Here is a 13,692-nt window from a genome sequence, read left to right on the forward strand (position 1 = left end):
TCTGTTTTAGTTTGAGATAAACTGAACTCCAGCTATCTGTGCTATGAGGAGCCTACGCTGGCTGGCAAAGGAGCAGCCACCGCTGCAAGATGCCCTTTGCAGCTGAACTGATGGACACTGAGAAGCACTGCTGAAAGCCCCAAGTGAGTGCAGGGCTGGGAAAGGCCAGCGGGATTGCCAGAGGATCATCCAGACCTTAAATGGGCAGCAGAATCAGAGCTGTGCAAGGAGCTGCCCGCCTGTGTTTATAGCTCAGGGCCCAGCTATAACCCAGACCTATCAGCAGCACTGCTGCTGCTCTGGCTTAGCGTGCAGCTGGAGCTTCTAGTAGGAGTCATTGTATGAGGCCTGGTCTGTGCCTTTTGGTTGCCTTTCCAGGGCTGGAATTTATTGTTGAAGGCTTTCTGCTGTGATCCTTCAAGGTTGCTGCCCCACGGTGAGCAAGGCAGGTCTGGGAAACTGGCATGTGTAGAGAACATCCACCATGCTGGTCACAGGGAGCAAAGAAAGATGATGTAACACCAAGATCAACACAAGGGAAGAGGTTTGGGAAAAGAGATAAAGAAATGCGGGAATCAAAAGGAGACACTCAGACCACCGAGTCTGTTCCGCTCCTCGTAGGCATTTTCCCACATAGGTTCTCACAGCCTTGAAGCTCCGAGGCTGCACAGGAGCTCGGTGTTGCTGAGCAGCAGAGCCGGTGCGCACCGTGCTGTCTGCTGGGGATGTACCTGGCACGGAGCTCCAAATCTTGTTCTGCAGTGCCATCTTGAGGCTTCGTGAGATAAAAGCGCTTTATACGAGACTGCGTTGGGTTTTTATCGGACCGAAGGAGTAGGTAAAGTTGGCTCTCCTTGCTGCGGGACAAGGTGCGCCCCGTAGGCCCGACAAGACGGTGCTGGAGATGCACTCGAGCAGCGCACCCCGCCCCGAGGCAGCAGCGGCTCCTCGAAGAGCCTTTCCTGACTGCGCTTTGCCCGTTCAGTGCTCGAAGGAGCCCGTGTGAGCTCGGTCCCTCCCTGGGGCAGCGCGGCGCTGGCGGTGCCGCGTGCAAATGGCCGCCCGGCCCGGCGCTGCAGCCGACGCTCCGGTTTCCGCCTTCACGGCCCGCCGTCTGCCCCGCTCTGCCCCCCCGGCCTGGCGCTTCGCGGGCGGATCCGCGTCCTGCGGAGGGCCGGGGCTCCGCGCCGCCGTGCCGTGCTTGTGGAGACGTTGGGCGTGGAGGTCCCCGCGGGCCAAGGAGGCTCCCGGGCCCCGAGATCGGTGGGGCACCACGGGGGTAACCCTGGGGCGCGCAGCCTTGCAGGGCGGCGGCCGACGCGCGCTCCGGGGCCGCACTCGGCGAACCCGGGGTCCCGGCACCCCCGCCGCGCTCCGCGGGTCGGCCGCCGCCCGCGGGGCCCCCCTTCGGCTCGGGGAGGCTCGGCCGTTTCCGTGAGCGCCCGGGGGTTTCCGCGCCAGCCCGCCACCCGCCCCGCGGGCCGCCTCGGGCGGAAGCGCCGTTCGCGCCTTCCCGCGGCCGCTCGGCTCTTTCCGCCACCCCTCCGGGGCGCTTCGTTCGTTTCCGCGGCCGCTCGGCTCTTTCCGAGGAGGCCGGCGGCGCGCTCGGCCGTTCCCGCCGCCCGCCGCGCGCTCGGCGGTTTCCGTGAGCGCTCGGCGGTTTCCGTGCGGGCCGCGGCGCGCTCGGCGCTTGCTCCCTGGCTGGCGCTCCTCAGTCGGCCGCTGCCTGCCTGTCGCCGGGCTGGGAGCGCCTGTGTGTGTGTGAGTGACGCGGCGGAGGTGTAGTTTGACGCGGTGTGTTACGTGGGGGAGAGAATAAAACTGCGGCGAGATCCCAGGCGCGAACGAAAGCAGTGACGGAGCAGCCCGCAACCGGTAAGAGGAGGACGGCGCCCAGCGAACAGGGGCGGGGGGGAGGGAAGGAAATGGAGCCCGGCGGGGACCGGGGCAGCCGGCGGGCGGCGGGACGCGGGCGCCCGGCCTCGCACCGCCCGCGGGAGGGGCGCCCGCCTTAAAGATGGAGCCGAGCCCCGCACCGTCCCCGCCGCCGCCGCGCCGCGAACAAAGGATAATGGCGGATAGGAGCCGGCCCCGGCGGCGGCCGCTCGGCCGGGCCACTCCGGCGGCAGCCAGCGGCGGCGCTCGGCGCGGCGGGGAGGGCCCGGCCCCGCGGCGGGAGGACGAGGACGGGGGGCGCGGGGCGGCCGCTCGCCGCTCACCCGCGCCGCGGGACGCCCCTCCGCCGCCGCCGCCGGGCGCTGGCGGCGCTGCCCCGCTCTCCTCCCCCGGCCGGGCCGGGGCCCCGCGCCCGTAAGCCTCCGGCCGAGAGCCGCCGCCGCGTCCCGCGGGGCGCCGGCGCGGCCCGAGCCCGGCCCGCCTGCAGGAGGCCCCGCGCCGGCACCCGACACCTCCGAGCGGAGCCGGGGCGCTCCGGCGGTATTTTTAACCCGCAGCGAACCCGAGCCCGGCCGCGGCGGTCGGTCTCCGCTCGGGAGCCGCTGGTGCCAGCGCCCCGCGGCTCCGGGTGCCGCACGACCGGCGGGATCCGACCTCTGTCCGTACCTTAATCGCAAATGTCAACGACGGCGCCTTCCCACGCCACGCCGGCTCGCCCGCCGCCGGTGCCGCAGCTGCGGGCCGTTCCCGCCTTGTTCCCTAGGATAGAGGACTCAATTCCCGCTTCCAAACCTGGATAACCGCATCTCTGTGCACAGCAATAAGTCAAAGTGACGTGGCAATCGGATCTTATTAAAAGTGTTTTTCAACCGAGGATTATTACACCTCGCAAGTATACACAAGGAGATACATATATTTTATTTTTGCAGACCATCTGTCTTCTAATTCCAGATTTTTATTTTTTAATTCTCCCTTTTAAGTATTGCAATGCTTCTGGAGGAACACTGTTATGAAAAACAGCTCTTCCTGGGGTTAGAAACAATTTTCCTGTTTCTTAAATAAAGGACTAGAAACTGACCTGGGATTGTTAAGCAACTGCAGATCCACCGTGAGCACCAAGCACTCTCTTTAGAAATTCAGCACCTGTACTCGGTCCCTTCCCCATCACCTGCAAATATATTTGGTTTTGTTTTTTAAAGCAAAATTTAAGTCACCAAAACAATTTTTTTGGTCAAGACAGATATTAGTGATTCACAGAAGCACGTGGATAGCCTGTCCTGCCTTCTGTGCAAATCAGTGTGTTCTGTCATTTCCAGCACTGTCAACATAAATGCCAAGGGTGTTCCACATCTCTTCCCACTCTATAATAGAGGGTTCCTAAAGCCATAACTGAACAATGCGCATCCGTGGGTGTCGGCGGGCAGTGGAGCAATTGGTGGTGATTAAATGATTTGTAGTGGCTGGTGTATTTCATTAATTCTTGGTTTGCTGGAATATGCGCTTCATTTTAAATACAAAAATGTGACAGTAAATCCTTGCATAGTACTTTCTGTAGCTACAGCAACACAGCTCTTTGTCCCCAAAATATGCTGTTCCATGACAGCAGTGGACTCTCTGATCCACATTTTCAAACCCATACACTGCACCCACATGAGCTCTATATCCTCGCAGGTCAGGTTGGGAAGAGTAGCAGACAGGAGGTTGTGTTTGCTGCATATCACTCTGAGATGACTCAGGGTCAGATATTTAAGTGCAGAAAAGAAGAATATAATAATGTTTAAAAATTCACTGATAGAGTATAAATGTTAAAACTAATTCTCCCAGCATTATATCTGGATCTCCCACGAGCTGTCTGCATCTGATCCTCCCCCATGGCTTTGGTGATGAGGTGCCTGCTGCCCTGGGTGCAAGGGATGATCTGACAGGGGAGAGTGATCTGTTGATACAGAAAATTTAGAAGTGTCTAATTTAGGCTGCCAAGTCATCAGTAGGCCTGTTCCGTGGGAGCGTGAGCTGCTGCAGCTATTGCTGGTCCTGAGACCAAATATACAATATTCTGGAAAGTAGAGGTTGGGCTGTGCTCAAAGGTGAGCATTTCTTGCCCGTGTGCAGGCTTTGATAGCAGTTGAGGCCCTGATGGGGAATTTCTATTGACACCCTTGTGCAGCAAATAGGATATTCGCACTTCACCTCTATTTTTGGATCTCTTAGCAAGTGGAGATGGGTTACTCATGCCATGCTTCTCAAGGCTTTGCTGCAGTGAGAAGGCCTTGCCAGCTTTCTGCTTGTCATTTAAAGTCAGTTTCCTGAAAAAGACAGTGTAAGGTGAGAATAATACAAAGATGGTAATAATACAAGAAGGATAGTGATAGATATCCAAAAGGTTATCTAAAGGAAAAACTCACCAATGTGGATGCCTTCAGTCTAGCTGGAAAATGCTGAGGCTGGCTGTCTGATCACCACAGAAGAGCAATCTAAGAGATGCTGCCTTAGTGCTGGTCAGCCCTTAAATGAGGTCTAGAGGAAGTGGAGTCAAGCTCCCTACCAGGAGCACAGCTAAAATACTCTCACCTGTGCTCCCACAGCTGACCCAACACTTGCCTCAGCTGATTAATCAGATGTTCGGGCTGTGAGTACCAGTTTCCCATACAGAAAGTATTCCTCCAAAAATGGTGTGGCCTCATCTGCAGTCTGTGCTGTCACTCTTCGTGGTGATGATGAAAACCCAACTACCTCATGGTTAGTGATTTTCTTTGCACTTGTTCCAGCACTAAGGCACTGACACCTAGTTTATTCTTCAAAACTTGTCGGTTGCTTGGTAGCACCGTGGTTAGAAAGGTGAGAAGAAGCACAACACTTTCTGGTTTTGCGTGCTTCTAGAACTGCCATGTGAGCTGTGCAGATGAAATGCTCCTGGCTCTGCTTGCTCTCTGGGGTTTGCCAGGTAGAGCAGCATTTGCAAACAGGCAGGGATTTGCTCATGTCATGCTGCTGCCATCGCTATCTGGCACCGCTGAGTCCAGAGAATCCACATTTTGAGTAAAGCTTTTTGAGGAGCTCTGTTACTCTGTGCACTTTATAAACTTACATACATGCTGTTTTAAAGAAGTACAGATGCCTGTTAGCCTCAGTGATTCTAAGCAAAATGCATAGCTCAAGGATTTCTTTCACACCGTGAGACATCCCCTAAGATTATATGCTTACATGAGAATGTTTTGTTTCTTTGTTACAAGTCTGAGACCGCTGGGTGAACAATGTAACAAGAGTTCCAAAGATGTGAGAGTCCTTCCAGTTGCTCTTCTGTTCCCGTCACTCACACCAGGCAGCACCAACTACTCTAGGTAAAGCTGCAGAAGACCTTTACGGTGTGCTGTTTTAAAGCTGCCTTCGTGCAGGAGCATGAAACAGAAATGTCTGCCCTTGAGGTTTTCACACTTTTTGGAGAAGAGAATTGAAGTGATGTGTACAAATGCCTTTGGTCCTGTGAGTGCTGTCCCAGTGGCAGCCTGGTTGGTTAGGAAAGCTGTCAGTAAAACCTTTTTCTCCCACACTTGGAACAACTGTAAGTCTGGGTTGTGTTTTCCTCTTCTGTCAGGCTGGGTTGTATTTCCCCATGCCAGCGCCCTGCCCTAGGTTGCTGCAGGGCTGTATGGTGGCCGTGCCAGCACATCAGGGAATGGATGGGACTGGGAGAAGCAGGAGAGGGGCAGCTTGAGCAGCAGTTCTGCCAGATGGGAAAATGCAGCCTGCATAAAATTCTTAGATTAATGCTGTGTTTATAGCCAAGTTGGGTTGCATGGATCTTGTTCTTTTTGCTGCGGCACTCAATCACTTCACTAAGTTTTTATATGTGTTAGATAGTAGGAATAAATGAATGTGAGCCGCAGCTGCTCCCAAACTTTAATATTATGTACACATGCTGTTTTTTACACTTCTTATTTACTTTGCTTAAGCACCTTCCACACGTTTAGCAACTATTGCGTTCACTTCCTCAGCACTGTTCTTTATTGTTCATCTGCTCTAACTCTTAACCTCCTGTCCCTGTTCTCTGCAGTGCCTTGCTGCAATCTTTTTAACCATCTCTCCAGTTACAGTACAACCTCCTGTTGTGTTTTAGCTCGAGTATTGCATGTATTTTTCTGCTAGATACTGCCCTAATCCTTCTCATTCTTTACCACTATTCAAATAGCAGTCTTTCCCTTGAACCTTTCTGAGGGATGAACATGGAATCTCTTTTCATCCAACTGATCTTTTATACCCCTTAGAATGATAGATGGGAAGCAATATTCTCTTGCTTTTCCCTGATGGCTCTTTCTCTGGCTCTGTATAGTTGGCCCCGTCTCAAACTCTGCTGGTGCCTGTCCACTCCTCCAAGAGACTTGGAATATACGCAGGGTTTGTAAATTAAGGCCTTCATATGTTGTGGAGAGCGTTAGACAAAAGTAGGGCTTCTGCTCCTCATGAATCTCATCCAAATTATTCTCTTTCGTACTGATACAAACATTCTGGGCAATACTGAGGACGGGAAGGTGTGGAAAAGGGCAGTGTGCAGAAACACTGCAGTGTGCTACCAGCAGGAGCCTGCTGCCCTCATTTTGTCTGAGCTGACACTACTGTTATGTGGCTCTCAACAGACAGACATCTTATTCCTTCCCTTTCTTCTGCTCCTGGTTGCATGGTGTTTGCCCATCCCTGGCGCAGGCTGCTGTACTGTTGGTTGTACAATTTAGTGAGCCTGTTCAAATCACCAACATGGGAGAAAACTGTTGTCAGGTCAGTTTTCTTCTGCGTGACTGAGCTGAGTCGGTTGGTGACTGCAATCCTTCTGTACCAGCACTGGTGCAAATTCACAGTGAGACTGTAGGAAGGAGGAAGACAATTGTTATCCCTTCAGCAGCAAAACTGGACCACGGCCTGTCCCAGGGAGCTGCAGCACGTCCTTGTTTGTGAGCCACAGGAGCGGTGAGGCTGTCTTTGTGTCTAGGGGAGTTGTAACAGCAAGCGTTTCAGCTGAATTAAATAAAAAGAAAACTCAGAGTTTCCTTCTGTTTGAAAGCCCAGTGACACCTGTGTGGTTGAACTAGCTCTTCCTCATCAAAGGTGGGTTCTTAAGAGGTTGGATCAGTGTGACAGTTGACTACCTCTGATTGTGAGGGGCCCAGTCAGATGGGGAAAATTATATTTGTAGCTTTTAATCAAGCTTCATGGGAAAGACAAAGCTCCAGGAGGGTCCAAGGCCAGACATATCAGCATTGGGTCCTGCCAGCCACCCCAAGGCACCTGGGTCAGAGCAAATGCTGGGCTGCCTTTAGTTTCACTGTTACTACACGTAACTGTTGCATCCTCTCCTCTGGGTTTTAAAGTAACAATTGTGGTTGAAACTTCTAGCAGGAAAATTGTAGCAAAAGGGTTCTGTGGATTGTACAACTTAGTGCGCAGTATCCTGGGGTGGACGGAGGGGGAAGCATGGTACCTGCTGCAGGCTGCTGCTTTCTCGGAGGTGAAGCTCTCTGAAGAACATGGCGTTCTACCCACTCCTCAGCAAGCCCACCCTGAAAAACAAGAAAAAAAAAAATCTGCTCTTAGCCTCCCACTCATAAGGAGAGTTATTAATAAAACAGTGATATTCATGTTGCAGAATGTGTGTTTTTTCAGCAGCTTTGTTATTTCCTGTTGTCTTACAACACCTGTCCATGATCTGATCTACTTTGTTCTCATGGGCAGGCCAGGCTTCAGCAGGGTAAACTATTTCACCTTCTCTGTTCTTGCTCCCATGGCAGCAGCACCAGTACAACTGCTGGTGAGGTTGGGAAATTATCAGAGAACAAGTCCAGATTAAAGATAAGTTGTATTTTCTGTTTATATATATAGTCCGAAGTAGTCCACAGTCCCATTTACTGCACAGCTTCACAGGCAGCCATAAGGGTAGAAATAAACAGGAACAAGAAGGAAAGCTGAGCAGGAGCAGTGCTGCCAGCTATTACTGGTTGCAGAATGCAAAACAGAGGTTTTCTTTTGTATGCTCATGCACTTTCGTGTACTAAAGTGAGGCATGGATTCTGTTTCTTTCTCTGGCCCTTTCTGGTTCATCACTGGCTTCTGCTGCTTATTCAGGTCCATCATTCTCAAGTCACAATTACCAGCAGGTCACATCTCTATTCCATCTAGAAAGTTGTGTTGCCCACTGGTAACACAGGTCTTAAACACACAAATATTTGAGAACCAAGGTAAGCTATTCTTGTTTATGGAGATGATACTTATGCAGAGCAGATCTGCCTGGCAGGCATATGAAAGACCTTTCTCATTTTGGTTGACTTATACTGTCCATGCAAATGCAAAAAAAGCATGAAAAATAAGACAGAACCCACACAGTTGATAAACTTATTATAGAATTTGGTCATGGTTTTGTTTCAGTTGGTGCTTAGGGAGTGTGGGTCATAGATTTAATTTTGGCACACTAAGCAAGGTAAGATATCTTCTGTTGCTTCAAGAGCAGTGCTAACTGACCAAACAACAGCAATTTCAATGTTACTCAGCCAGAGCAATTTCAGGATTTAAAGTATTTCCGAGCTGAGCTGTGGCATAAACCCCAAGCCTTTCACTTTTAATGTTGCAGTGCATTCCGTGAATTGGAAGCATTCAGAACTTGGACAAGGGCAAGGTCTGTAGGGAAGTGCTGTTTTTCCTGTGCATTCCTGGGCATATTCTACTGTAACACTCCGACTATAAAAAATTCAGGTTTTCACTTCAGCAGCATCAGGGCAAAAGTTAGTCTATACTGTCCCTTAAGAGAGAAACAACACTATTACAACAAAATCTGTGTTGCTTCTGCAGATACAGGTTATTTTGAAGTTGTTTCAGACATTTGGCCTTATATCAGGCAACTATGAGCTCTGTATAAATCATTCAATCTTGCTTGCAGGTGACCAGTTCTACTTATATTCTACTAATAAAACAGTGAAAACGTTGGTCTGAAACATCAGTTTTGTTGTGTTTTCTTTCTGAACTCATTAAAATGGTGGTGGTTTCTAAACAGGACTTCCTAGTGTTAACCAAGTGACAGAACTCGGTGTTGCACAGTGGGTTAAACTCTACAGTTACCACATATGTTACAAGAATCAAACAGAACAAACAATGTATTCTTTGATTTTTAATTGCTCACCCCTACAGAATTTGGATCGTAGATATTGAAAGTAGCAGTTTAAACATACTATTTAGCCACTGACATTCAGAAGAGGGTTAGAAACATTTGGAATGGAGCACTCCCTTCTCACCAACAAACAGAACCTCAGCACAGACACAAACTGTTACATAAAATTCTTTTGTCAAATTTAATTATATATTGATAATACGTAAAACTCTCCATGCTTACCCTCAGTTTCTTAACTGATCTGACAGTTCTCCGAGACAGCAGAATGATGAGAAAAAGGAAGTGGGCTTCCACTGCAGAATTTCAACATCTGTCCCTTTTCGGTTTGCAGTATTGTGTTGAGGTGACTTCAGCAAAGGTGACAGGATTTAAACCTCAGGCTTTTTGCCACATTTCTACATGGGGAAAAAAAAATAATAATAATAAAAAAATAAAATGGATGATGAATTTCAGGTGGTGTCTAATTTAATGGTTGAGGTGACTAAATAAAGAACTGTAAACATAGGTAGCTGCCCTCTGTTGTTATAGGAGGGGAAACATTTACTTTATCCATGAGAAAGTACCCTGAATATCTGGGACTTACCAGCAGATTAAGTTTTGTAATATGAAGTTACATTCATATTACATTAGATGTCATCTTTAATCAGAGTAATCTCTAAGAAGCTTGAGTCTAGTCTTATGGTACACTACCCTGATGAACGTGAAGTGCCTATTAATATTTTCACACTAAAAAATTAACCCAGTTAATGAGTAACTGGAAATGAGTAACTTTGAAAGTAACTTTTGAGTAGCAGTAAACACATCTCTTTAGGTATATGTCCTTATCACATTCCTACATATGCTTTTGTGACGTCATACCTGGTATATAATGTAAATTACTACACTGAAAGAAGCACCTGTAGTGAGACAATACCATTCTCCACTACAGCAGCAGGGTTACTTATTTGTTGCATTCCTGGTTTTTGGGCCTGGAGCACTCAGGTTCACCAGACTGCTGTGATGCTGTAATGCACAGGGCTTTTTTAGCATGTTGCTCCTGATCTGCTCTGAGCAGCAGAAGAGCTGGGTGATGTTTATGTAATTTCAAAGGAACCTTAGCCTTGTTCACTACAGCATTTGTTTTGGCCCTGATGACTGGGCTTGTGCAAATCTCTTCTGCATGCTTAGAGCAATGCCTGTAAGGTGGAATAATACAAAAGATGGTAATAATACAAGAAGGATAGCAATAGATACCCAAAAGGCTATCCATAGGAAAAACTCACCAATATGAATGCCTTCAGTCTTGCTGCAAAATGCTGAGGCCACCTACCCAATCACCCCAAAGGACCAGTCTCCAAGAGATGCTGCCTTAGTGGTGGTCAGCCCTTAAATGAGGTCTAGGAGAGGTGAAGTCAAGCTCCAACCCTTCCGGGAGCACAGCTAAAATACTCTCACCTGTGCTCCCACAGCTGACCCAACACTTGTCTCAGCTGAGTAATCAGAGGTTCAGGCTGTAATTACCAGTTTCCCATACAAACACCCTTATGTTCACCCAGGGACCTCATAATCTGAACATTTTCTTGGAGAGTGTTCTGTTGAGCAGCCAGCCATTGCTCAATAATTGTTTGCCAAGAACTCCACCACAGAGACAACCCTGCACTGAGCAACAGTGTGAATAGAGTTCTCTCCTTGCAGAGTTCTGTGCAGCTGCAGGTTTGGGACCACCAGTTCCTCCAGCTGGTGCCTCTGAGCTGGGACAATTAGAGGTTGCCTGACATATAGACAAAGAGTCTTACTACACTCACCCAAATATTTCTAATGTGTCCCATGGCAGTTAGGTTGGTCTTGCTCTGCCAGATTAGCTGGTGGGGCAGTTTAAGGCTATAAGACACAGAAATGCATACAGAGGAAAGCAAATGTGTTTTGTTTGAATTACGGTGGTAGGTCAAGTCCTGACAGATCTACAAAGTAGGAAAAAAACAACACGTGCACTTTCTTAGATGAGACTTAACCTTGCTATCGTGGCATCACTTTCTGTTATGAATACTGCTTTCAGTTGCTGTATACACAGGTCTCTCTACCACCTCCTCCTGTTTTCTTGGGAAAAGGGGAGGTATCTGTCTGCTTGCAACATGAGCTTTCCTTTCTGTCATTCTGGACTGCCTTAGCTCCTCTGCTGGAACACCTTCACATGCTGATGTTGGCAGTGAAGGGACACAGGAAGCATTCTGGCTCCTGTTGACCAGCATGGTGGATTTCATTACTTATTGAGCATCCCTGGCTGAGTGGTACCAGAGCACAGTTTCTGAACTGCTCATTGTGCCAGCCAGGCACAACCTTCCTCCTTATGCAGGAATCATGCAGCTGCTTTCATGTGATGCTGAACCCAAACTAATAAACCCTGTTAAGAAATAGGTAGGGTGTTCCGACTTGGACACAGTGTCATGAGCAGAGCGGAGATGTTAGTTTATTGTACTTACTGTTGTAGTCACGTATTTGGGTTCAGGCTGTGTTAATACAACACATGGATTTTAAATGTTCAAGTCCAGCGAACTTTTACCATGGACTCAGCAGATGCAGCCTGAACCCTCCGTTAGACACCCCTGATTGCTGAAGGGAGTATGTTCTGCGGCATCCAGCCATATCACAGAGACCATTGGAGTAACAGAAAGATTTCATTAGTGTTAGTGTAGAGGTCTGTTCCTTTTTTTCTTAAAAAGCTGCCATTGGGACAGCGTCTGGTCACAGCACTAATTTTAAAGTGCAAAAAATCGTCTGCTGTCATTGTTACATCAGTCATGGTGAGAAGTCTGCCTCAGATCTCATGGGCTCTGTAATCCTCAGTTCTCCACCCACAGTTAAGAAAGAGATTAAACCAGCTATGCATATCGTTAATTTTTGAGACCTGTACCAATTGGTAAGAGCTTGCTTCTTGAGTTCATGATATGGTCAGCAGGAGCATTGGCTTCCAAACACTGTAACAAAAATCATTTGGTGCCCTTGTGTTGTCTTGAAGATGTCTTCATACAAATAATACTGTTCAGATATGTTGTTGTGATAAATTGATTTACCAACAGCCACACATTGCAGAGTGCTCCACAGTGCTTTCGGTAGGCACACGGAGATAGGATCTGTATCAATGGACATTTTTCCATAGTTGCTCCTTTGTGAGAGGAAAACTTTCTGCGGCTTGCAGGAATTACAAGAAATCAGTGCAGGTTGAAAATTAGGTGCTTTTTATACTCTAAAAATAATCTCAGAGAAAAGACGGTAATCTGTGTTAAGCTACAGTCAGTTAGCATGTAAATGCACTGTATAAATAACATTGGCAGCAAATGTATGAGAACTATAAGATGTGTTGAGTTCTTAGACATAAGCAAGTTCTCCCGAAGTCTTTGTGAATAGATAGGATATACAGCCCAGGTCATCCTTAAAAATTGCTTTCCCTACAGTTTCAGTTTGCAGATACCTTTTGGAGGATTTTTTTACTGCGCATATTTGCTAAAGGAGTTCATAAATATTTGTCATGAGTTTGTCTTACCATTAGGATCACAGACAGACGTAAAGCATATGAATTAATCTTTTAATACCCCAGGTGCATTGAGTATGAGGACTGAACATTCATATCAAACATCTTCATGGATTAAGTCTTAAATAATAGTAATAATAGATACCAAATGACATTATAGCCTGTCTGTGATTTGTTTTGGCACTTTCTTAAGTGAGGTCTAACAGTTTTGAGGGGGGTTACAGTCTGACAGGCATGAGATAGCGGTGAGTCATTTGGTTCTTTTCACTGTTCATGTCTTAGAAAGTACTTACTCTCATCTCTTCCCCCAAGCTTCTAGAAGGGCTGCTTGGCAAAAATGGTGCATTCATACAAGATCTACCCCTCCTACCAGATAAGGTTTTCAATTTAAATAGATTTTATTTTCACATTATCAGTTGAATGTAAATATATTGGAGTTGTTTGTTTTTTAAGATGAGCGGGAGAGTTCACCTTTACTTTAGTGCCTGATTTCTAAGAACAGAAATGGGGAAGTTTGTAGTTAGGTTATATTGAGCAAGAAAAGGCAGTATAGATTAAAGATAAATTATGCATAAGTGCAAGTTCTTGCTGGATGCTCTTGTGACTTCATGATATAAGAAATAAATTGCAGTTAATTATTGTAGAGTCTCTTCCTTTTAGCAAGCCTGAAAACAGAAACTCTGGGTTCTAGTACAATGCGTAGAGGCAAAACAAGAAAATCCAGCACTGAAGAATGCATAAGCACCATTCATTCACACATTATACAAGTGCATTTTCATTCACCTCTGCTTGGTAAATGTCAGCTTCATTGTGTTATGCAAACACAATAAAACGGAATTGATGGCTCATTTGGGTGCTCTACACTGTAGCTGTGAGTTCGGTTTTAGATCTTCCACCTTCTTCAAAAATCTCATAGCTTTTTCTCTAGTGAGAGGGAGATTGAGCATGCAAACAAAATACCTTGTTCCAATAGAGTGGTCATTTAGACATCTAAGTCTGTTAAGTATGAGATGTTTTCACTGTCTTTGAAAATGCAGCTACAACTGTGTTAGAAGTTCTACTTGAAAAATCAGGAGCCAAAAAGTTTGTGAAGCATAACCAAGTTCCTCGGTTGCATTTTTCAGTGACCTATATGAAA

The 13,692-nt window shown here is 47.5% G+C and overlaps 1 protein-coding gene and 1 long non-coding RNA gene across 3 annotated transcripts in view; one reads left to right on the forward strand and one right to left on the reverse strand.

The window, feature by feature from the left end:
* LOC140255095 (uncharacterized) overlaps nucleotides 1-13,692 on the reverse strand; it is a 57,530-nt gene that overhangs the window by 32,015 nt on the left and 11,823 nt on the right. The window contains exons 3-5 of the long non-coding RNA XR_011904387.1: nucleotides 9,269-9,441; nucleotides 4,302-7,448; nucleotides 2,563-4,202 (exon numbers count right to left, since the gene is read on the reverse strand). This is a non-coding gene — a long non-coding RNA (uncharacterized lncRNA). The remainder of the gene's footprint in view (nucleotides 1-2,562; nucleotides 4,203-4,301; nucleotides 7,449-9,268; nucleotides 9,442-13,692) is intronic.
* Nucleotides 1,657-13,692, forward strand: part of CREB1 (cAMP responsive element binding protein 1) — a 33,487-nt gene continuing 21,451 nt past the window's right edge. For both annotated transcript variants that reach the window (XM_072342410.1, XM_072342411.1), the window contains exon 1: nucleotides 1,657-1,875. The gene's annotated coding sequence lies outside the window, so the exon portion shown is untranslated. The remainder of the gene's footprint in view (nucleotides 1,876-13,692) is intronic.

Source organism: Excalfactoria chinensis, chromosome 7 (genome assembly GCF_039878825.1).
Source record: "Excalfactoria chinensis isolate bCotChi1 chromosome 7, bCotChi1.hap2, whole genome shotgun sequence".
NCBI lineage: Eukaryota > Metazoa > Chordata > Aves > Galliformes > Phasianidae > Excalfactoria > Excalfactoria chinensis.